At 44.3% G+C, this 24,425-nt stretch overlaps 1 protein-coding gene across 2 annotated transcripts in view; it reads right to left on the bottom strand.

Annotated features, from left to right (window-relative positions):
- GPR132 (G protein-coupled receptor 132) overlaps nucleotides 1–447 on the bottom strand; it is a 64,830-nt gene extending 64,383 nt beyond the window's left edge. For both annotated transcript variants that reach the window (XM_015865701.3, XM_032445045.2), the window contains exon 1: nucleotides 170–447. The gene's annotated coding sequence lies outside the window, so the exon portion shown is untranslated. The remainder of the gene's footprint in view (nucleotides 1–169) is intronic.
- Nucleotides 448–24,425: the final 23,978 nt, after the last annotated feature.

Genomic DNA, 24,425 nt, shown 5'->3' on the forward strand with positions numbered 1-24,425 from the left:
GCTGAAACAAAATGCCACTCATGCTGGGCTGGTGCCATCAGTGGCCCAAAGCTATGCATCCTAATAGTGATGGTCCATCCTGTACCAGGGGGGCACCATGCACACAGAACCATGCACACCAATAGCACAACACTGCTGGAATTCAGAAGGAGACTTTCAGTTGACTTACCCGGCTTGGTGGGCTTCTGATTTCACACAAGTGTTGGGTCCGGTGACTTTGTTAGGCAAAGAATCTCAGCCCTCTTAAGACAGTGAGGTCTCAGATAAAAGAAGATTGGGATGGACCAATCCTGCTGTTGTCTGATGTCCATAAGTGGCAGAGAAGGGCTTGGTGAGCTGTGCCTTGGTGACACCAGTAGTCATCCTGCAACCTGTTGCTGCAGAGGCAGGCAAAGAGAGCCCATCTTCATGCTCTCTGAACAGAGACAAAAGCAGTTTTGGACCTCAACCCCAGAAATTGCTTTGAACCTTGGCTGGTGAGGGTCAAGAGGCACAAGGGGATGTGACAAAACTTCTTTGTACAACTGTTGCACCATTCTTCTTGTTGCACTTCCACTTATTTTATTGCTCAAGCATGGCCCACAGCTCTCTGGCCAGGATTTGTCAGTTATATTGAAATTCAGAGTGATAGTGTGTAAAATCATAGAATCATAGGATATCTCATGTTGGAAGCAACCCATAAGTCCAACTCCTGGCACTATGCAGGACGACCTGAAAATCTTCATTTAACTGTTAATATTGTGTCCATACAATGCCCAAAGTGAGACAAGCAATTTCTTAATGAAAAATGTGATGCACATAAAAAATAGTGCACACCCTTTGAATGCTATCAATAATAACTTGTAAGAAAATCATTTATCAGTTAATAAATCTAGGAGTCCTGGGCAACCAAGTCTTTTGTGTTCCTCATTTATACATCCTTTTCTTGCTATGATATGCTATAAGGCTTCAGAAGGGGATTTGCTCTCGTGTATGTAAACACACACTCCCACCAGATCTTTCTGAGACAATGATGCCTTCATGCAGTGTCTTGTCTTACAAGTGAGAGAACAGCATCATTCTCCCCAGGAAGCACTTCACCTTTTCTGATGGAGATCACAGAATCATAGAATCACAGTATGATTAAGGCTCAATAGACAACTAAGATCACCAAGTCCAACCATCAGCCCATGCCTGTGACCTCTTTAGACCATGTCGCTCAGTGTCACATCTACCCTCTTCTTGAAAGCTCCAGGGATGATGGAGCCTCCCTGGACATCCCTGGATGTTTTCCCTTGGCCCTCCACTGCTGGCAAAGACCCATAAATGCATTCCAAGGGGCATCCACCATGAAGGGACAGACTGTTCAAAATGAGATAGAGCTTCTGAAACAAAATTTTTCTGTCCCTACACCCAAATTTGGTGAGCACACTCAAGAGCATCCTGCAGCTTGGCTGCCCATGCTGGATCTCCATCCTGGGGAAATGACACCTGAGAACTTCCAGTAAATGCTGCTTTTGGGAACTACCAGCTGAATCACCCAGCAGTCTGCAGGCAGCCACATGCTTCCTGCTGTTTGTTGCAGAAGGAACCAATCTGTGCGCATGTGAGGTGCATAGGCAGGGCCAACCAGGGGGTACCAGCCAGATAGAAGAGTATTTTCATGATCATTTCAATCTGAGGGTCTTCTGCTGTCATACTCTGAAATGGAAACAACCTGAGTCCTCTGGGGAAGGTGGTAAATGAACCAAAAACATTCACTTAGAATGCATCTTTGGGAGAATTCCTTCCTGACCCCTCTAGGAGACATGAGGTTGTATTACTGCCATATTCTTCTGACAGAATAACTGCAGTGATGCCCAACACTGAGGACCATGGCAACTGGCCTTTTTATGCATAACGTCCAGGCAAAGGAAGAACAGCCCTTGGATTCAGAGAACAGCACACCCACCACACCATGCAGCTCTCAGCCAAGTGGAATCATTCACCTGCAGCAATTAAGTCACTTCTCAACCTGCTGCCTGAGAAGCAAAAGGCATCGTCATCCTCTCACCCTGATCCTCTCTGCACAGAGCTCATTTTTCAGCAGCAGCCTTACTCCACTGATCCTCCCTTACACAACTCACTGTCTATATCCTTTCACAGCCCTGGCACAATCATACCCACAGCAGATGCACAATTGCTTTTCTGATTGCACATCACTTTCCATTCCTCTGGGAAAGAATTGGACTTTCCTGGTCACGATGCTGCATGGAGAGCAGTCATCCATCCCACAGGCAGACCCGGTATTTGCTTGGGAAGGAGAGCTTGCAGCTGTGCCAGGCTTTCCAGATAGCCTTTGTCAGAGCACTTTCATATTAAGCAAACAAAAGTGCAAGGAGCAGGCTGTACATCCCTACACTTCGTTAACCAAATTCTTCTGCACATGTTCCCCAGTAAAATTTCCAAACGAGGTCAAGGCATTTAACTCATTATCATCACAGAGTTCCTCCAGACTGAAGGCTGTCCAGACAGATGTCAAACTCTATATTTAAGTAGTATGGATCACCAAAACCGACTGCTGCAGCACAGCTGCTTTGGATGGGAACACAGCAGCTCTCCCAAGCCAGGAGTTACACAACCACTGCTCAGGAAGAATGAAATCCACAGAATTCTTCTCCATTTGAAACTGCAGCAGAAAATTAAGTATATGAAAATGGTGCTTGGCAAATAACATTCAAACTCCAACATCTGGGATTATGGTAGCTGAAGGGATCACAAGCCACCAGGAAATTAAAGTAACTTTCTATCTGGGAGGAGGGACACCAGCAGTGCTGTGGCCCTACCAGCACTGAGTTAGTGCTAGGCTAACCCAGGCTGACAGCACGTCCTGCAACATCTGGGTTGTCTTTGGACCTCTCTGCCAAGTTGCAGCTTGTTCCAAGCCTGCTGAGTTCATGAGACCTGAAAACATGCGGCTGGCTACAAGCAAGCAGCATCAAAGGTGAGAAGCTCAATCTCTGCTTGCCTGCAGTCACATGGGCATCTGCACAGATCAAGGTGCTGCAGCCTGCATGCAGGCTGGCAAGTTAGCAGTCCATTACACTAGCTGGCACTGGGCAGGGTGAGTCACAGTGGAGACTATGTGCCTCCATCAGTTGTAAGAGAGCACAGCCTGCCCTCTTTGCAGCCCCTGGCCAAGCTGGAGGCATTACCTCCAGATGAGTGCTCCCCATCTCTCATGCAAGCTGCCCTCCAAGTGGGATGCTTAAACTTGCAGTGCCCTTTGCAACCCGCAGAGCACCAGCAGAGCAACCATGTGTTTGAAAATCAGACTGTTCCTACAGCTGCTGTGGGTCCACGGGCACAAGGACACGAGTGTTGAAGCCCCCGCTGGGACCCCATGGCTGAGGGGCCATGGCAGCTGTGTGGCGGTGTCTGTGCTGGCAGTGACCCGCATTCATTACAGGTGTTTCCTCAATGGCGTGGCTGCTGGGGCTGAGCTGAATTTTTGGAGAAGAAAGCAAAGCCTTGGGTTAGTGTTGTTGTGCACGTGGAGGGTGTGCCGCGGAGCCAGAGTGTCTGGGACAGCCTCGGTCAGAGGAAGCCGCTGCGGCCACTTGCAGAGGAGGAAGTCTGCGTCCCAAGGATGGAGGCAGGGAAAGCAATGAGCTTTTGCGGGGGGAGCTGGAGAAGGGGGAGTCCAGCCTGGATGTGTCAGAGGAGACATGGCTGGGGGAGGTGGGGAAATGCTGCTGAATGGAGCCAGGAAGCAGGGACTGAGACCAGCGAGTGAACAAGGAGAGATGGTGAGACCAGGGACCAAGAGCCATCATGCAGTGCTGCCATAGGGCCCAGGCTGAGATACATGTGAACTGGGAGGCATCCTGAAGCAGCCAAGGTGAATAAAAACAGAATGTTGCCTTTGGGTATCTGTAGGAAGCACATAATCCATCATACATTGCACACCCATAGCTTCATTTCACTGTCATTTTTGTTTTGCTTAGTTGAAACCCCTAAGCTTTAGAGGTGTGCTATGTTGTAGCCAGGCAGCAGGGCTCCCAAAAAGAGGGTCAGAGAGTGGTATATTCCAGCTATGGGTTTAACTTAGTTATGCCAAACCAGACCCTGGTGCTTCCTGCCCAGCCCAGCTCAGGACTAAAACTCGTGACTATTGTTAGATGCTAACACCTGTACTCCTTTGAATATACCCTAGAGATGTCCCAAGGAAAGACTGAGCAAACTCCTTACCCAAGGACAGAGAAACTTTTAGCAACAACCTACAGCAAAGCTGGCAGAAGCCAAGGGCCTTGCTTTTCATCTGTGGCATCCCCTCATTTACATTGACACTCACTGCCACCGAGGGCCCTATGTATTTCATGCCTTGAGTAGTGGGAGATATCTTGTTCCCAAGGCTTAGGAACAAGAGGACAGATCTGCAGAAGCTTCGAATTTGGCTTGAACTGGCGAGAGATCAGCAAAGAAATGTGTTATGTTCAGATGAGCATCTTGTTGTGGTTCATGAATTTCGGGCTGCAGACTGAGCTCCTTGTATTGTACCCAGAGGTCTGAAAGCAAGTAGTTCCCAGAACCACCACAGAGGCAGAGCCAAGCTGCCCAGGCCTTTGTGTCTTATGCCTGGAGACTGAGGAACCCAATAAAACATGAGGTGTGGCTGTGGCTGGGCCATCACAACATCTTCTGTAGGCACGCTTTGTGCCTGCTGTGGTTGAGGTCATTTTGCAATTCTTCCCTGCAAGCTAATGAGGTTTCTTTCTCCTTGGTGTGGAAACAAACATTCACAAAGCTCCTACAAGTGCAGGGTACCTGAGAGACCCCTTCTGCCAAATGTTTGTTGCAAGTGGCCAAAATTATTAAAGGTTTATCTGGAGGGAGAATACATACTGTGTTTTTCCTATGAGTTTCTGTAATACCTTCTCTGTATGCTGGCATTCTGTGGGGGGAGATTCACGCAGATTCACTGAATCACTGAATGGCCCAGGTTGGAAAGGATCTCAAGGATCATGAATTTTCAACCCCCCTTGTTTTCTGCATACGTATGTGCTCTGCAACATATATTCCCTCAGTCAGAAAGAGCAAAGTCTGCCACTAGAACTTCTCATTCAGGATCAAATGTTTGTCACAGAAAGAAATATTGGCAAATATATACATACATATATACACATGTACATATACATATGTATGCACAAAGATATACATACACACAGAGATATATATACATTTTCTCACTGGCAGAGCCTTCTGTTAGTGCTGAGTGCAGGTGTTTGCCTGCTAAAAATAGTCTTTGCATGATGTTCAAGCAACAGTTCTTATCAGCCCTGCCTGCCTGTGGCTGCAACCCCCAAGAAGTACCAAATCTTTATGATCTGCCTGATCAGAGGGAAACTGAGGCAGAATTAAGAAAACTTGATCTGGCCAGTTTGGTTTTAGGCACATTTCTCCCACTTTTCCATCTGACATCAGCTTTCTATGAAGCACAGAGGGAAAATCTCAGTGAAAATTTGGTAAAGGATGAGGAATGCATTGATTGCAGAGATCCAAAGGGAAAATAAAGGTGTGTCTTGTGTTTCATCTTTAAGCAAGAGATAAGAAGGTGGCCATGCAAGATCTCAAACAGAGACACCACTATCAAAACCTGAACCATGTTTTCTCTTTCCGCAACCTTTGTTCATGGAATCTGCAAGGTCTGGAAATCAGAGCAGTGCTGAATATATACGAGGGGAGGATGTTTGTATCAGTAGAGTCAGTGCATGGGACTAACAGTGAACTACATACAGGTGCTGGGAATCTACTGATTTAAAGATATTATCAGAATTTGGGAGGGTGTAAGAGAGAATAGTAGAAACAAACAGCAAGCTGACCAAAGAGCTTGTTCTGTTTCCCTCAAGGAAGACCAAGTGGTCACTTGGTGAGGAAACACACTCCCAGCATAAAAGTGCATTCATGTATAATATGAAACACTGAAGTGTGCAGAGGTTTGGACAAAAGACAGACTGAACTGCAGGGGGATGGAAAGCAACCAGCTCATCCATATCTGACCCCACTGCTACAAGCTTGGTTTGGCCTTCACCACCATTACCAGTTGTGCTTTGCCCGTGAGAGTGCTTAACGACTGAAACAAACTGGCAAAAGTATTGGTAGCATTTGCCTCTTTGGTCTGGCTGGAAGCTTTGCTGAAGCCTCAACGTAAGTTAGAGCTCAGTTGAGGAGGTCACTGGATGAAATACCATGACCTGTAACATGCAGAAGGTCAGCCTAGGTGACCTAATTGTCCCCTTTGGCCTTAGGCTCTATGAATACTCCAGCAGGACCAACTGCCTTAATCCCTTAGCAAAGAGATGAGGGGATACTTATCTTCTCTCGTAAGACTTTCCATCTCCATTACGGTGCACACTCTTAAGCATCTCACGTTCACCCATATGGTCAAGCACATACTTTGCATTTGTCTTCTGCTCCAGTGTTAATGATCCTACCAGATGCACTCGCATATGACTGCAGGAAATTCACCCAGCATGTGCAGTCATTTCGGAATAGTGCATCATGTAAGAGATACCAGCTTTTGCAGGGTGAGCAGGGGGAGCTTACACTGAATCATTCCAGCAAATTTCAGAGAATGAAAGACAAAAAGGTCTTCCTTCTGGCAAAGTTTTCTGCCACCTATACAAGTGTCTATTCGAACAAAGGATTTTCCCCCTCCTCAGATGTCCTCAGACACTGAATTTGTAATATCTGATAACACACATTTCCATAGCAACAAACAGCGATGACCCAAACATAGGATTATGTGACTTCACTCAGAGTCGAGCAGAATATTAACAAGGATACTGATAGCTAATACTTTCCACTTCTGTGGCACCTCCCTGCAGAGGATTTCAAAGAGCTTCATGCACATCAGTCCCAATTTGCAGATGGAGAGATGAAGAAGAGAAGAAGAAAAATCTATTCAGAGATCAAGGAAAGTGGCTGGGCACAGAGTGCTCAAAAGAAAGGAATGAGAGAAATGGCCAAGTCCAGGTCTTCTGTACTGTAAGCATCACACTAAGCTGATAAGGTTCTGCTCTTCCCCATCCATGACAGCTGTTCCCCCTGGGATAACATCTCCACCTGGCTTTTTCCTATCTTCTCTCCATATTCTCTCATTCTGAACAAATATAGAGGGTCCTTCAGGGTAATTTGGTATTTGTAGGCCCAAGTGCTCTCTGCTAGCATGCATAGAGCCTGCATTGCCCCTCCCTAACTACCCAAAGGCTGCTGAACCCATTGAGACTAGGCCCAAAGTCATGGAGATTTTATTCATTCTAAGTGATTTATGTTAGGCGATATGAAAGCAGAGCCCATTTACAAAGACAAGGTGCCTGGCCTGAAATACATGAAATGCAAATCCAGGAGATTAAAACTCAGTGAAGAGATGGTAAGCAAGCAACTAGGTGAGCAAGCACCATGAAATGCTCTGCTGGAGTCAAGGGAGAGGGGAGAAACCCCAGTGTCTGCATTTACATGTGTCAACTTGGGAAACAACATATAGCTCACTGACAGCAAGTTGAAAAGACTGCTGCATCTTCAGAAACTCAAGGAGTCTTTTAATTTCAAAAGGAATTTAATGCAAATGATAAAAGGAAACATATCCCTATCTCTCCTCCCTCAGATAATTGGGTGTAAATACCAGCTCCTTTTCATGCATCAAACCTTTTATCTGTAATTAGCATTGGCTTCATCCAGAGCCGTTGGTATCCCATGTAAGGAGAGTTCTGATGGTGTAATAAAACGCCATGTGATTATTTATATATTGTTGTAATACATGTCAGAACACTTTCCAGAGATTTGTCTGGTTTTAGAAATGAAGCTCTGGAAGGCTCCTCTAAACTGAAGCCCAAGAACAGGTCCTTTTGCATGTCTCAAAGAGCCGTTTGGATGTGGTGCTCAGGGATATGATTTAGCAGAGGGTTGTTAGAGTAAGGGTACTATGGTTAGGCTGTGGATGGACTTGATGATCTTCAAGGTCTTTTCCAACCTGGGTAATTCTATGATTCTATGATTCTCTGCAGAGCTGTAACATGGTGGTTGCCTGATCCCTGCGTTAGAAGAAATGAGGAATTTATTCAGTGGAGTATTTAGTCACGTTCTTACTTCCAAGTATTGTAGAAAGTATCTTTATAAACCAGAAGCCAACCAAATGCTCAAAACACTCTGAAATTACTTGTTAATTCTGGATTGCTGGGCATTTCAGAATACCAGTAAATGTTTCAAAAATTGGATAAAATTAAACATTTCTTTCAACCCCAATAATCCATTTTACATGAGATTTCTCTCACAGGAAAGCAAAAGAATGATCTGGGGGGATCCACTCTGCAACTAATGAATGGCTTCTTATGTTAGCAGTGCTGAGCCTGATAGAATGGGAACACCTAGAGATGTATCATGTATTACTTGAGCACTGGAGAAAACCGTCTGCATCTCCTCATCAGAAATAAACTTCCCGTTACCTTTTCTCTTTTCTTCTTCCCATTTGAGATTATAATGATTAATAATAATATTTTAAATCTTAGGTTACTCTCAGGGCCTTTCAGGGGAAACTAATAATATTCTGTGACAAAAGACCTGACTAGGAATAGGGTGGAATTTCTGAGCAGCAGGCCTCACTAGGGATTTGAGGCAATCCCATATCCAGTTGCTATCCCAGTTCAGAGAACGCTGTCTGTGTGCAACAAAAAAAGGTGCAGCGTAAAGCAGCCAAGTGTTAAAGTTATAAGCAAGCTCATAAATTAACATCTACTATGAAAGGAAATACATGTACATCGCTGTGCACAGTTATTGCACATCCCTACTGGAGAACAGCTGCAAAATCCCTGGGCAGCTACTGGAGCCACAGTCCACACTACTGAACTCAAAGGGATTTTAGCTACAGCTTATGCACCCCTTAAGACTTCAACTGGACTTTGGGGAAACCAAACAACCAAGCAACCAACCAGCACTGCCACCAACAAAATAACAAACAACAACAGAAAAACAGCCTTATCTTGGACTTCATGCATGTGACTTATGCAATCAGCACATCAAAAGGGAATATGTTTCATGGCTCATTCTAAAGAAGAGGCATTTGCTCTTTGCAGAAGGTGTCACATCTTGACAGAATTCACAGAACATTCTGATGACGACAGAGAGCAAATTTCTGCTTATTCCCATGGCTGGGACAAAGTGGACACACAGAGCAGTGGCCAACAGAGATCAGATCACACTCATACCTGGACACTAAGATGTCAGCAAACCTTCAAGTGAATTCGGGGTACAGAAACATCTTGTGCAGCAAGTTTCCTACTGCCCACTGCACTCTTCCTATTAACATTAACTTTAAAAAAAGAAAAGAAAAAGAAATAAGAAACATACAGTGGTTTCGTATCAGTCAATGAACAATAATAGAAAAAAACAGGAGGGAAAAAGAGCATCTTCCAAACAAATTAAACCCAGCAGTTGGAAGCCAGTGTCCAAGGGATGGAAGTCAATATCCAAGAGATGAAAGACAAAAGCAAGCTGTGATACAGCCTAGTCTGAAGTCTGAAGGAATCATCATGCCCTGAACTGGATGCAAAATCCTTGTGAAACCCCCTACCATGAGTGGTTCTGCTACAAACATGGGACCTGTCCAGATTCTCCAGCATTTCTTGGTGTCCTATGATAAATTCAGATACATGGACCAAAGAAGTCTTCTTGTTTTCTAGAATGAAGTTGGCCACATCCCCTCAGACTTCGCTCAGAGTGTTAGGAACCTCTTGGCAGCAGGGCTCATTGCTTCCTTCAAATAAAAACAGGATACAATGGGCTAAATTGTGCCTTGAATTTGGTGGATGGGATGATTCAGAGACTGGGATTCTTCAAGGGGGGGAAATGAAGCTGGGCCATTTGCCTGCCAGGAGAAGGAAGTTCTCTGCAATAAGGAAGCTGATGCAATTAGCCCTTGCTGTGAGGGAGATTGGGTATTCTGCACTTGGCACGGCAGTGGCAGACAGACATTTCTCAGAGTCATCAATGACGTTTATCCAGCTACGCTGGTGAAGAAACTCTACTGGGGAAGTGAGTATGATGCTTCCTGCAGGCAAATATATATAGACCAGTGCTTCATGCTGTGTCTAGATCTGCACATACATCACCAGGTCAGGGTGGATGTTACACACAGACATGCAAGAGTTGTAATACAATGGGTCTGTGTGACCAAAGGAGGGATCAGATCCTCTGATGCTTCCTTCCCCACACTGTCACAGCAGCATTATGCATACATACTACTTCTTCCCTCTCCTACAGAGCACAGCCACTTCCACCTTTAGGCAGTGTCCCCCAAGGGCTCAGCTTTATCTTGGCTGCTGTGCACCAGGCTTCGTTTCCACAGCTTGCATTGGGTAGTATGATTCCTGTTCTTCATTCCCCTGGACAGAACATGTTTGTTTTCTGCTTAGTTAAAACTTCTGGCATATTCCACCTATCTTCATCATTATCATCTGCCTCTCCACAGTTCCACATTTGAATGAACTATTTGAATGCACAACTCGTTTGCACAAAAACTCCATCCAACCCTAAGACAAGCCAGCAGGAGGCTAGGTGTGTTTTTCTTTCTGAAGTTATTTCTGTCAAATCCTGCTGGGAGTACGGCCCAAGGGAAGGCTCAGACATGGGCTGAGCTGTGACATCGCTATTGCTCAGTGGGAGGCTTGTCCCCAAGGTAACTCACACTGGATACGTTTGTTTGCCATAAAAGTAAACACTGCTATAGTAACCTGCCCTGTGCAGGATGGCCCATGCCAGAAAATCTAATCATTTGCTGCATTCACATAAGTAACTGCAGGGCAGATGCACCCGAGATGCCTTTAAATGACTCAGTTTGGAGCAGCACATTGCTCTGTACAAGCTATTTTTCAAAGCTCATCCCACCATCTCTACCTCCTTCTCTGTACTTTGGGCCAAATAGCCTCAGCTGCTCTTCTGCAGCTCCTCATCTGGATGGTTTCTCTCTCCTTTACTTTTCCCTACTTTGTGCATGCAAAAAGTATCACTTCACCCCATAAATAAAATGTCAGTAGTTTTCCTCTGTGATTTTTTTTTTCTTTTAATCTGTGATTATCTGTGATTTTCCTCACATCAGGCAGAGTAAACAAATGTATTCAGCCCTATTTGCGCGAGAAGACTTACGTACCAATCAATGCCGCAGGAAATCATGTTCATACCTGCACAGAAGTTGCTCAAGAACAGTACGTCCTTGTGAAACTATTGCCTGTCCCCTCCCTCTCTCCCCCCACCTCACGATGGCCAAGGCCTGGGAGAGCTGAAGCTGTTTGGCCACAGGGCTGGAACAGCATGAGTGCCACATGCCTGGATGCCGCAGATCTGTTTGTTTAGTGGCTCTTTGCCCTCTTCTCATTCCTTTTCCTTCCAATTGTTCTTTGCCTCCTCTCACATTTTCTCGGTCCCAGATTGCAATGAGACACACGTGCACACTCCTCTGGGAAGCCCTGGTGAGCAGAATGTGTCCCTTTGGTGAAGGCAGGAACAACAAGAGGGACAGGGAGTAGTGCTGAGTAGAAGGAGCCAGAAGCAAGGAGAGAAGCAGGAAATTGCTGGAGACACAGCTTCTGCCTTTGGTGAGAACCACCAGTGTCCTTGGGCTCCTTTAGCATGGTGCAAGCAGACAGGCTAGGTCCAGGGCTCTGCCTGTAGTGGAGGATTAAGGGCAGCACAGACCTTTTTTATCACAGTCCTTCCTTTCCTGAAGTCTCTTGAATTGTCCTCTTTCAAAGCGCACACTACCATCACTGCACCTGGGTCATGACATACAGTGCTTGAAAAGTGCCCAAAAGGCAGAGATGGACCCTACAGTGCTGCAAACAAATACAGGACAAGTGCTTTAACCACTCACTCTAAAGTATGGATTTGTGCATCCTTTGTACAAAAATGGGAAGGAAACAATGGTTTTTGGAAGGGGAGGGTTGTTAGTTTTGGCAAAGAGTATGAAGTCTCCTCTCCTGTCCCCTGCCCTCCGTTTCTGCCTTGTTTGTCTGCTTGTCTATTGTGATCAGACATCATGCAGGGGTTTGTAGAAAGGGCTGGAGAAAACACCGAGTGCAATACAAAATTCTGTCCAAGCCATGTGTGTCTTTGTATACTGAACTACAACAGCCTGGAGGAGGACCACAGCTGGATCCAGTTTAAGAGCTCAGAATGTCACTGACCACTAACAATGGCTGGAAAGAGCCGAAGACAGCTGTGACTGCCTAAAATTGGAGAAATGTTACTTCTCTCTCTCATTCTCTTTATTAGGAAAGTCAGCAGCTTCACTGATTTTTAACACACTCCTAATCAGGTTGGCCTCTCCTCTCGTGTAACTAGCAATAGGACTAGAGGGAATGGCTTCAAGCCATGTCAGGGGAGGTTCAGGTTGGACATTAGGAAATAACTACTTCTCTGAAAGAGAGGTCAGGCAGTGGAATGGGCTGCCCAGGGAGGTGGTGGAGTCACCAACCCTGGAGGTGTTCAAGGAATGTTTGGACGTTGTGTTGAGGGACACGGTTTAGTGGGAGCTATTGGTGATGGGTGGATGGTTGGACTGGATGATCTTGTAGGTCTTTTCCAACCCTGGTGATTCTGTGATTCTGTGAAGAGCTGGATGGAGCCAAGCTGTATTGTCAATGTGGCCAGCAGGTCCCATTATGCAACCATGGCAAGAGACACTTCACCTAAGTGAGGCAGGTGATCAAACACTAAAGAGTAAATTGAAAATGAAAGGAATCCTTTCATTATTGTTTACAAGAGAGCATTAACGATAATCACTTCCTCTGTTCCTTTCATGACAGTGAAGAAACATAGAGGCCAATGTGAGTGGGAGGATGTTACCTTCACCAGGACAACCGGTGGGACAGCATGACCTGACATGGACTTACCTTCACTTACAGAGTACAAGTGTTAGCTTGTCTGTCACATCCCCTGGCAAGTCCCCGCAATGGTACATCGCCTTTTTCCAATAAAGAGGAAAGTTGTACCTGACTTGTAAGGAGAACTTGTCCACAAGGATCTGCTGGTTATTCGGTATGTCTCTTACTGTCATAGAAGTAGTATTGAAAATAAATGTCTACCATTTACTGTTTAAATTTTGGGCTTGGCAAATAAATTTCAATGGAAGTCAGATTAATTGGTTCTATTAGAATCTGAAAGAGTTGTGAAATCCAGTAGAAAAGTTACTGGCAGTTTTGAAAGGATCTATTCTACCTTTATTTTTGAGAGTGAATTGCTTCATTCATTGCATTGTTCACCATAGAACAGCTTTTCATTTTGATATTCTGTTACAACAGGGATCACACTGTAAGGAAATCTTCATGTCATACTCTGGAAAATGGAAACACTGAAAAATCAAAATTAATCAGATCAATAGAATGAATTTAAATCAAGCAACTATAGCTCATCTTTCTTTGTTTGCTTGTTCCAAAATTATCCCTCACTGTAGTTTGAAAATTTGAGTTTTCAACCCCACTGAGAACAAAGGAAAACCCTGGAATACTTTCTGAGACATAACATCAGCATAACATCAGCATTAGGTAGGACCTTCTAAGATTTCTTTTGCTGACTCGGCTTCATTACCTGGAGGCACAGTGTTACTGTAACAGATATGGAGTACCCATTATTAGTGCATACAAATCTATACTGGGGAACTCTGCCAACGCAGCCATTCCAGCAGAGCCTCTGCAGGAGTAGCTTGCCCTGTGCCTATGCAGCCAGGTCCTGGTTAGCTTCATATCTCTACGCTGTCACAAAAACATGCATCAATCTAAAATTAAACTTGTGCTTTGGAGTTTACTTGGCTCGTGAAATTTGGTACTGTCCATTTTCATTCTATTCAGTTTTTACACACATGTCTATATATGAGCATTTGCTATATGCATACACATACAACATCACAGACTGAACACAGGCCTTTTCTAATATTTTCAAGGTGGTTTTCAGGCCCAACAGTTGAGGTTTATTCTGTCTAAAGTACTAAGCCGATAAATATTGCCGTTTCAAAAATAAACTTCCTCAAAATTGTCTTTTCTGCTCTGAAAGATCGTCTTGTTCTTTGGGTGATTTATGAAATCAATCTGTAACTACCTGCGTATTGTTCAGAGTGTTCAGCAAACAAGACATGAGTGTTTGAAATACTTCAAGGCAGAAAGACGTACAAAACATTTTAAAAGTCTCTTCTAGCACAGACACTTGAAACTCCGTGTCTTCTTTCCGATTAATGCATCTTATGGTCTCATTACCTCTGCATATGAGCATAAAAAAGCATTGACAGACACAAGGCATTTGAGGTGCAGATACCGAAAGCAATTTGAGCACTTCCTCCACTGTTGTAAGTGATGGGCCAAGCTTGTTACATGTTTACTTGATGCCCAGCCAAAATATCTGCCAGATCTTTCTTGATTTCCCTCACTAAGGCTGACAATGTGGGGACTCCATCCAGTTAAAACGTGTGATTAGTATTCAGAAATTGATGCCCCACAACTGTGGAAACCACCATTTGGTGACAGTGTTGGGCCAACTCCAGTTAAACCTTGGGGGTTCCCATGGATCTGTGCCCAAGGAAAGCACCCAGACAGCATTTCTGTTTCAAGGAGCTGGGGCTGGAAACTCTCCAAAGAGAAGAGCAGAAGAAATCAGCAGTAAAAATCATGAGGCTTGAGAGTATCGTGGGAGTCCTGAAGGCAACAATCTGAGTGGGGATAGGCAAAAGTGTAAACGTATTCTCCTGCAAGACCTGCCAAGCAGGGAGATAGTGAGCCAGATCAGGAGAAGGAAGAGAGTGAGAAGAAAAAGGAAGAGCTGGTAACCAGGAGAGGAAATCTCACACAAGAGTTGAATATGGATCATGAAGCTGAGCGCTGAGGCCAAGCTGTGGGTTGAGGCCAGGAAGGAAAATGGATATGCAGGAAGGTGGTGGTAGACTCAACAAGTTGAGAATGCAGCAGCCCAGGGAGCTGTGATTGATGGGTGACATGGGGATGTTGTATTTCAACAAGGAATCCCCTTGGTCACCTTGAAAATAGGGGATGGAGAAGGAATGATGCAATGGTCTCGTGTAAAAAGTCTTACACAAAATAGGCATAAAGCAGTGAAAAGAAATAAAAATCCACATTTGCTCACAAGGACAGTACACAACTAGCAGCCCTCTGTTGAGGACAAAGAGGCTTTGGGACCATGCTCCCCCCACACTTGCTGTGCACAATACTGCTGTGCCCATGGCATGGGATTCCCGTAAGCAGCAGGAAGCACCTCAGGAGCAAGTTGCAGCAGAAGTAAAGTATTTGCTGTGAGCCAGTGCCAGCATCCTGCCGTGTATGTCCTGTGCACACCCTGTGCATGCCTGCCATTCCCCTGCCACTCCTGATTGAAGCAGTTCTCACTGCTGTGTTGTCCTGCTGGGCATCACAAAAGTTCTTGGGGAGACAAAGGGTGGGCGCCTGAGTGGGGACATGGAAAATCCTCCTGGATAAATTAGTGCCATCTAATCCATGGACTGACTTGAAGAGGTTCTACACAACCAAGTAATGGCGCTCCTTCTGCTTTGTGTTTTTCCATGCACAATCTGACTGCTTTCTACAGTCTGATTTCCTTATGATCCCCACATCTGCAGGCTTAGAATCAAGGGAAAATTTTAGGCTGGGAGGCATCTCTGGAGACCACTCAGTCCAACACAGCGTAGGTCCATTCAGATCAGCTTGCTCAGAGACTTTTCCAGTCCAATCTTGAATACCTCCAAGGACTGGAAATCCCACAGGCTCTTTGGGCAACGTGTTCTGTATGATCACCCTCATAGTAAAAATATTTTGTTTTATATCTAACTGGAATTTCCCATGTTCCAACTTGAGACATCAGAGGTCACATACCTGCTTGCTCCATTTGTTTATGAGTTTGACTAATCCTCATTGGCCATGCTGACACTCTCTGCCTGCACAACCTTCTAAAACAGCAACCTCCTCCCACTGCCAGCTGTGCAGGCAAGGTCCTGCCTCACAGGTTAATGCTGGTGGTCTAGGACAAGGACAGCCTTGGGGAGTGGTGGCAGGGAAATGGGCAAAACATATTCTCTCTGTATACACTTTCATGCTCCATTAAAACCCATTTTTCCATAATAACTTATTTTCCAGTTCGGGGCCCCAGGACTAACTGTTCTACAAGCATTTGATTTGCCTGAAGAATACTGTAAAGCTTATTAATTTCACTAGCGACTGATTTCCATAAATTTGTTCAGCCAGCACTACAATAGCTCTTTCTGGCCAAGACTTAATAAGCTGAACACCTAGTATTATATATCTCACATGTATATATATTATATATCTACCTGCACACGTACATGCACACGCATTCATCATTGTGATACATCCTTTCATGTCAGGTATGTGAATTATTTTGTTTATAAGAAACAGAGTTCCCTCCCCGTGCCAGGATTGAGAAGACCTGTGTTCCTGGCTCTCTCTGGGATCCCATGTGATTCGACCAAGTCGTTTCATGTCTCTGTGCCTGCACCTCCTGTCCAGGAGGCAGGAGCAGCAGCAGAAGCAGCATGGCTTGCTTTCGTTGGAGCCCAGAGATGCCAAGTGGGAAGCAGGAGGATGTGTCACTGTTAGCAGAACAATGGCAGTTCTGACATTTGTAACGCCATGGTGATGTCAATATCCAACACAGTAGGGCTTTGTTAGAGATCTTGATTAATTGGTGATTAATATCACTGTCATTTCCTGCAAGCTTAGAATAACCTGTTCTCTGTTCGTATCTTAAGAGAAGGGAAAAAGTAAGGGGAAAAAGTCATAGTTGAATGTGCTGGTGGATGCACTTCAATCGTATCTGTAAACAAAGACAGGAGGCTCGTTTATGAAAAAACAGGGGTTCCCAAACTGCTCTTATTCCTGTGACATTTACGCTGCTCAGGTTCGTGTACTTCACACTCCACTCCGGTGACCCTCCCTGGTTCTCAAGTGGTGCTTGTGTAAAGTGTCAAAGCGGCCAAGCTCAGGGATGACAGTGACACACCGCAGCTATTTTCATCTTCCTCTTGTGAACATACTGTGCCCCTCAGCCTGGCGAAATCCTCCCCTGGACCACAGAGCACATGGGAGATCTATACTGTGTCACGATATCTGTCGCTGATTATTTCAACAAGAACATCTTTTTGAAGGACATATGGCTTATAGTAGAAAAACAAATTATTAAACATGATGGTTGCACTGCTTCTGTTTCTCTGGAACATCTGAAGCTAGCTTTATCATCAAAGCTAACACGTCTCATAATTACACCCAAGCCGCTGGCCATGGTACATCTCCAGCACCTCTTCTGCCCTCATTGTGTGGCCCAGACAGAGGAATTTTGCCCTCAAATTCTTGTTGTGCACACATATAACACATATTTTCTTATTTAACAAAGCCTCGTTGTGTACCATTGCTCTGCAATGAATCTGATCTCTAGGATTTAACTACAAAGGCCCATTTAGACACAACATAGACCCCAAAGGACAAATTCTACACTTTCATCAAGGCAAAACACTGAAACTATTTAATTACAACAAAATATGGGCAAGGACGCTAGCAACATTTCTTCAGAAGAGGTCCAGACAGATAGACACATTCATCTCAATCAAAGAGCTAAGAAAAAAATCCAGACCAGTATCCACAATAATCAAATGGAAGAAAGAGCTGGGGGGCAAATTTCCTTCATACCTAAGGTCTGTATGTTAAGTTGTATGTGAAGATGTATGTTTCTAAGAGGACACTTAAGCAAAGATAAGCAGTTAAGTATTCACAGCTTTGCTTGTGTCAATGTTATCAGTAGACATTCTTTTTTCCATAACACTTGGAGTGATTTTTTAATGTACAGATAATGCATTCCCTAAATGGAGCCTACGTACATGCACTGTGAGTGACTATACCACTAATAATGAAATTTTGTGCGCTTAAATAAACAGGTCATCCTTTGCAGGACTGTTCTTTCTGCTTTTGTTTTATGAAGCCTCTTCAAACACGTTAAATGGAGCAGTTCAGCAATAGCGATCTCCACCACATTTACATTAGACTGCCCTGGCTGCTGGGTAGGGGACAGCTCTCTTTTGGTAGCAGGGAAGCAAGTTTTCTGCCAAAACACTTGCAGTTCTTAAAAAGGGCAGGGATGGGTTCTGTAAAGGGGAAAAAAAAAAGAATAAATAAATAAATAAATTTTAAACTAATTTTGTGTCCCTATTAAAATAACCAGATCTTTCTGGGTTCTCCAGGCCAGCAAGGTCCTCAGGGAGGGAAATTCTCATGTCCTCGTTGCTCATGGTTTTCTTCATGAGGACTCGCTGTCAGATATGGCCAAAGTTAAACACTGTTTTCACTCCTACTCCATTATTTTTCCATCTTCCTCCTTGGCAAAGTCTCCATCTCTCCAGCCTTAGAGCTCTACTTACGTTTCCTTTCCCATTTTACTTAAGATTCTAACTGTTCTGCTTTTCTGGGGGTAAATTCATCCTTCAAGCCTATATCTGCCTCAGGGAAGCACAGCAAATTCCCCATATCAATTTAAAATGTATTGCCACCTCCTCCCTGACACCCATCTGGCCTCCTCCATTCAAAGGTGATATAGGGCTAGTTTGGGGCAGAGGGAGAAAGCAAGGAGAGGACAGAAACAGCACTCATGGGGTTTGATGGCAGTGGAACTAGGGTTTATTGAGACATAAGGGGTTGACTGCACCATGGCCAGGAAGTGGGGAACGCCATGTTTCTGGGCTCTGGATGCAGCTCTGCACACTTGTTAGTGCATGGCTGCATCAGGGTGCACAGCTTGTAACAGGCATGGTCTGACAGTCTTCGCCTTTAGCATGCACCTCCTGTTCCAAGTATGAAATCTCATTTACAGGGGATTTGAGCTACTCTTCACCCATCTCAGCAGTGTCTCCTATGTGCATCCAAGCATTGGTTCAAATTCTGCTTTTTTTCTCTGATGCTATCTGAACACTTCTTGCAAAATGGAGCTAAGCAAATACATATAAAATAATGTTAGATATTCTCCTGAATAAACCTACAATAGATTATTTTTTAAGATTTAATTGTATCTCTTCTAGCATCTCAAGACTCAAGCGTGATCTGCAGCAAGCCCTTGATGAATACTGAGAGGGATGCTCGGTAGTCCAAAATGTAGAAGAAAAGAAATACATTCTGCAATGATAGGAAATTGAGAAGTGGGAGAAATGATGGCACTTATCACTGTCCCTTGGAGAGATTATGGAGTAAGGTGCAGACTGCAGGATGCATAGGCACCAAGCAATCATCCAGCCTTCTAAAATAAGCATGGGGTAGACAGGCTTGTGCAAAATCCACAAATAAGGCAGAGCAAATGGAAAGTCGTTACCCTGGGGTAGCATGTCAGGCTGCGGAACCTGAGTTTGAGGGGTTATTCTCTAGGGGTAGAAATTTGTAGATATTGCCAAATACTAATTTTAAAATAGACTGTTTTACAGTGCTTAGGAAAAGTAAGAAATCTTATTCTCAGCCTTAAGCAGTGCAGCAAATTCAGTCCAATGGAGTTAAACTGGCAATGCTTGCAATCCAGGATTTATATGTCAGTGCTTTATCAGATTTCCAGAGACATATAATGTCTCTTTCTGCTGCCAGCAAAACCAGATGCTGAAGTATCTTTGTGTGTTTGTTTAGCACAAGGCTGTTAATGCCTGGGAGTAGCATACACCGGGGTGTGGCCTCCATGTCTTGCACACAGAAATCAGTGCTCAGAGACCAGAATTAAAACAGAGCAAAGCAGGAGCTCAGCAGGCTGACCTTGGAGCCAGCAGGGTGGGAATAGAGCTAGTGAAAACCTAGATGCGACAGCAAGGGCAGGGATCATTTCTGCCCCTGGAAATTCAAAAGTGATTGATATTAATTGCAGCTCCAGCCTTGCTGAGGGCTGAAGCTGGGGTTAGGGTCATGCTATATCACTGTAAAGGTGAGAACAAGAGGGTCTTTGCTCCAGAGAAGGCCCAAGTGCAGCTGTCTCATTAAAGGCAATTCTGGAAAAACCAAAGCTTCATTGTGAAGAAAATGCCCATGTCCAATTAGTCAACATTCATAACCAACCTGAAGTCAAGTTGAAATCAAAAATTCCCATTCTGCCTCTGAAGAAGCAGCAGCAACCCTTGATAAGTGGGAAAGGAGGGAGAGTGCGTTCCATCCACATGGTTCCTTGGCAAGCCCCAGCAGCGTTTGATTAACCAGGAGCAAGATTTATGTGCTATAAAGTGCTCTGGGGAAGTTGCTGATGCCAAAACTCTGCACCTGGGTTTTGAAAGCATCTCTAAAGGGATGAGAATACACAGGAAAAGAAATCCCCCCTAAAACCAAAAAATGACTACTGCTTTTTGGCAGGAGGATGGAAGAGTGCAGTTTTACCTAGGAGGGAGATTTGCAAAAATAACAAATGTCCCACAGAAAATGGTTGTGAGTTAGTATTTCATGACTGCAACCCTGGGGAGATGTGACCCTTCACTCCTGATTGGTTTGGATTCTTCCAAACAAGGAAGATTAAAGAAATATCCCATTAAATCATTTCAAGATTGTTATTGTGTTTTCTTTTTTTTCTTTCCTTTTTTGAATCTTAAATTATTCTGCTCAGTATAATCCCATGGAAACTTGCTTCAGGAGACAAAGGAGCTCAGTGTCTCTTAATAGTTCTCGGAGTCACATTCTTGTGCGACATCTGCCTCTAATATGATTACTTGAAAATGAGCACACCAGCGGGACTAACAACGTAACCAGGAATGTTATCAGCCTCTCAGCAGACTTGGAAATTAATTTTCACCACGTATTGTTTGAAATTGTATTGTGCTGAGCGTTGAAATTGGCCTGTGTTACAAATAATTATGCTGCACTGATGAGGTTTTCAGTCCCTTCTAGAAGCCATCAGCAGCCTTCAAAATCTGGGCGTTGTGCATCCTTTGTCTGGAAAGCATACAGTCTGCACAACGTCTGCTCTAACCAAAAGGAAGCTATTCAAGGGGATGTGTTAGCACCATTTCAAGGGTGGTGAGGCCCTGGCACTGCTGCCTGGAGAGCTGTGGGTGCCCTATCCCTGGAGGTGCCCAAGGTCAGGCTGGATGGGCCCTGGGCAGCCTGAGCTGGTGGGGGTAAGCAGCCCATGATAGGGGTTGGGGCTGGGTGGGCTTTAAGGTCCATTCTAGCCTAAGCCTTTCTATGATTCTAGGCATTCCTACCCTACTTTTACTTCAGAAATGTGCTGCTCTCAGCCACCAATTAATGCCACATTTGGTCAAAATCCCCATTCAATATGATTTATGTTTCATGAGTTCCACTGCCCACACTCAGCTGTGCGCTGGAAGAGCTGTGGTGACATCAGACCATAGATGAGTGGGATGGAAAAGATGTCTATACTTCAGTGAATGGTAGAGAACCGCAGAATGAAAAGAGTTTTGATGAGAAAAGCTGAGACAACCTGGATACCCTGGCTCACCTCATCTTCTATCACTAAGACCAAGACTTGAACAGCTCCTGTTATTCAACTCTGACAAAGTCAGCAGAGAATATGACTGAAGGTCTGAAACCCCTGCAGTGCTTCCCTAGTTTCTGGGCGCCCAGGCTCCTGGGGACTCAATGTTCATGTGAACAATGAATACAGAAATTCTTCAAATGCCAGGCACTTCCTGGTACTTGCATGTACTGGATGACTTGTACTCGTTGCTCCCTGTGCAGACCTCCCTGCTTGATGATGCTTATGCCTGTGGCAATGTTGGCAGCCATCTCCAGCCTATTATCTGAAGGCTTCACGGTCATCTCACCCGCCATCTGCAAGATTAACCCAGAAATGTGGGTCACCAGTGAATCTACTGAGGTGCTGTAGGTAAACCTCAGGACCATTCTGACAGATAATTCCATCTTATTTTGAATGCAAAATAGGTAAATGTACGTGCAGAAAGACTATTTATATTCATCTCTAATCAGCTGCTAAGTGAGAGTGATCTAGTCCCAACACTATCCCAATGGACAGTGAGGGGTTAAATATGCTATGATATGGAAGATCTGGAAAAGTGAGGGGTTAAATATGCTATGATATGGAAGATCTGGAAAAGAGATGTTTCTGGTGGTGAGTTGGTGAAGCCCAAAAGTTTGCCAGTAACGCAGTCTGATACTCCTGTCAGCATTGGCCTTTTATAGATCTGTATCTACATCCATACACTTCCTTACAAATACATATATAAATTAATCTTCTAATTGGTCTGTAAATTAGAAGTTGTATCTACCTAAAAATAAGGCAGTGTAGTGCAGGGATTTTATCTAGAAACTTATTTCTAGAATGCTAACATTTAATCTAAGTTCCTTTCTTGTATTTCTTAAAGTGTATCTTCCACTCGAGGCACATTGTAGTGGTACTGCTGATTGCAATGGAGCTCCAACAGCACAGATCAGCTGAGGATCCAACCCATACAAAACAATATGAACATCAACCCCTCTCTTTTTTCTTGTATCTGCATGAATGCTGGTGTGATTCCTCCCTCTGAGAAGTGGCAAAGCCATCTTCCTGGGCACCAGCTGGTGTGATATAAGTATGGCTGCACTGCGTGCTCCCTTGACGATACTGCATGAAACTTTCATAAGACCATGTTTGAATTGTGTTGGAGTATTTGATTTCTTGAAACTCAAATCAGACCTCTGTGCATGCAGAATATGGAGGCTATAAATGCCTGTAGCGTTTTATACACTATTCTTAGTAGCAAATATCATGTGCTAACTTTATTGGAATTGGTACACGCACCTAAAGAAAACAAATGAACTGCTGCTGAATTAATTTGCAGCTCATCCAGAAACTTTTTTGCACTTTGTCTGGAAAGCTTCCAGGCAATGGAGCAGCTGGCATGCAAAAAGTGGGTGGCTTCCTAGAAAAGGGGGTTGGTGGTTTTTTTTCTTCTTCATAATTTGTTTACAAAAATATCTACCTATGGTCAGATTTAGCTCTGCCAACCCGCCTGGAGTAACCCATTTTAAAGGGAACGTGTTGAGTCAGACCCATCTTCGTCTGTCACTGGTGGATGAGCCTCCAAAGAGAAGCAGGACTTTACTCTCAGTACAACCCATTAGGGTCTGATACATTCCTGGAGGAGACTACTTCTCTCCTCTTTGCCACAGACAGGACCTAAGCAACTCCTTTATCTAAGCACTTACAGTGGTCCCTGGGAGAGCAGGAAGGGAGCATTGCCCATGGCTGAAGGCCAAGTTGGACTCAGTGTGTCCCTTTCCAGTGGGTTAGCAAGTTACAAGCATCTACTGTGCTTGGGGTCATTTCTGAGATAAATGGGTAGAGTGTGCCTGATGATAGTGAGACAAACACATGAAGACATGAGAGAAACAAGAAAAAGGTTTTCTAAAACACTCCTTCCCAAAAACACAGCTGTTCCTGCTATACAGGTTTGTTTCCTTCCTCTAGCCCAGGCCAGGCCCCCCACCATGCATGTTGCCCCTGAGCCCTTCTTCTTCCATGGCCTTGAGCTGCTGCTGCTCTGGTGCTATAACAACACTGCTAATAAGGATAATGACTGTAAGAGTAAGCACTGTAAGAGTATATCTGTTCCTTTCCCTGGTGATGTAACTTCTCTTGATATGGAGATACCACTCAAAACCCTTTAGCTATACTTTTTATTACACTTCACTTTCTTTCATCTTTCTTTCTTTTTTTCTTTAAAAACACTTCTGATTCTTGTATAAAACATATAGACAAGTTTGTACAAGCCATTAAAATTTTGGAGTCAGAAACTAGTTTCCTATCAGTGACATTTCTTTTGAGGAAGTTAGGAAACCCAATGGGAAATAAACTGTTCTTACATTTCAAACAACAACAACAAAAAGTTTGAAGTCATTTCCTAGAAAAGAAAACAATTAAAAACCAAATCATGACAGTAAGTACAATGTAAATCCTTCATCAGCAATAAAAATCAATCAAAAATATCTAGAAAACCCCGGGAGGCTAAACAGAGCTGTGCAGGGACGAAGATGACACATGAAGGAAGGTACACTTGCCATGCGTCATCTTCTCACAGTACACATACAAGTAAGATACCTCACAGTATCACAACCAAGTGTTTATGTGACGTGCAACTCTATATGAATGAATATATATGAATATGGTTGGTGCCAGCAGGAAGCACTCCAGACTGCATGGGCAGGCTGAGGGTATAGACATGACCCCCAACCATGGAAGGGGCTGTAGAGGTGGGCTGCGCCTGGGCCTGCTGTTTCCCTGTTGGGCAGAGCCTCACCAGACCACGGAGGCTGAAGGAGAAACCCCCTAGACTACAGCAAAGCAGCCCTGTGTTCAACCCCCACATCCCTTTGGAAGGGGGACAGTGAACAGCTTTGAACAATGCTGGGCTGGTTCACAAGACTCAATGTTTCATTTGT

Source organism: Coturnix japonica, chromosome 5, assembly GCF_054131305.1.
Source record: "Coturnix japonica strain WE chromosome 5, WE-NBRP24, whole genome shotgun sequence".
In the NCBI taxonomy this organism is placed as follows: Eukaryota; Metazoa; Chordata; class Aves; order Galliformes; family Phasianidae; genus Coturnix; species Coturnix japonica.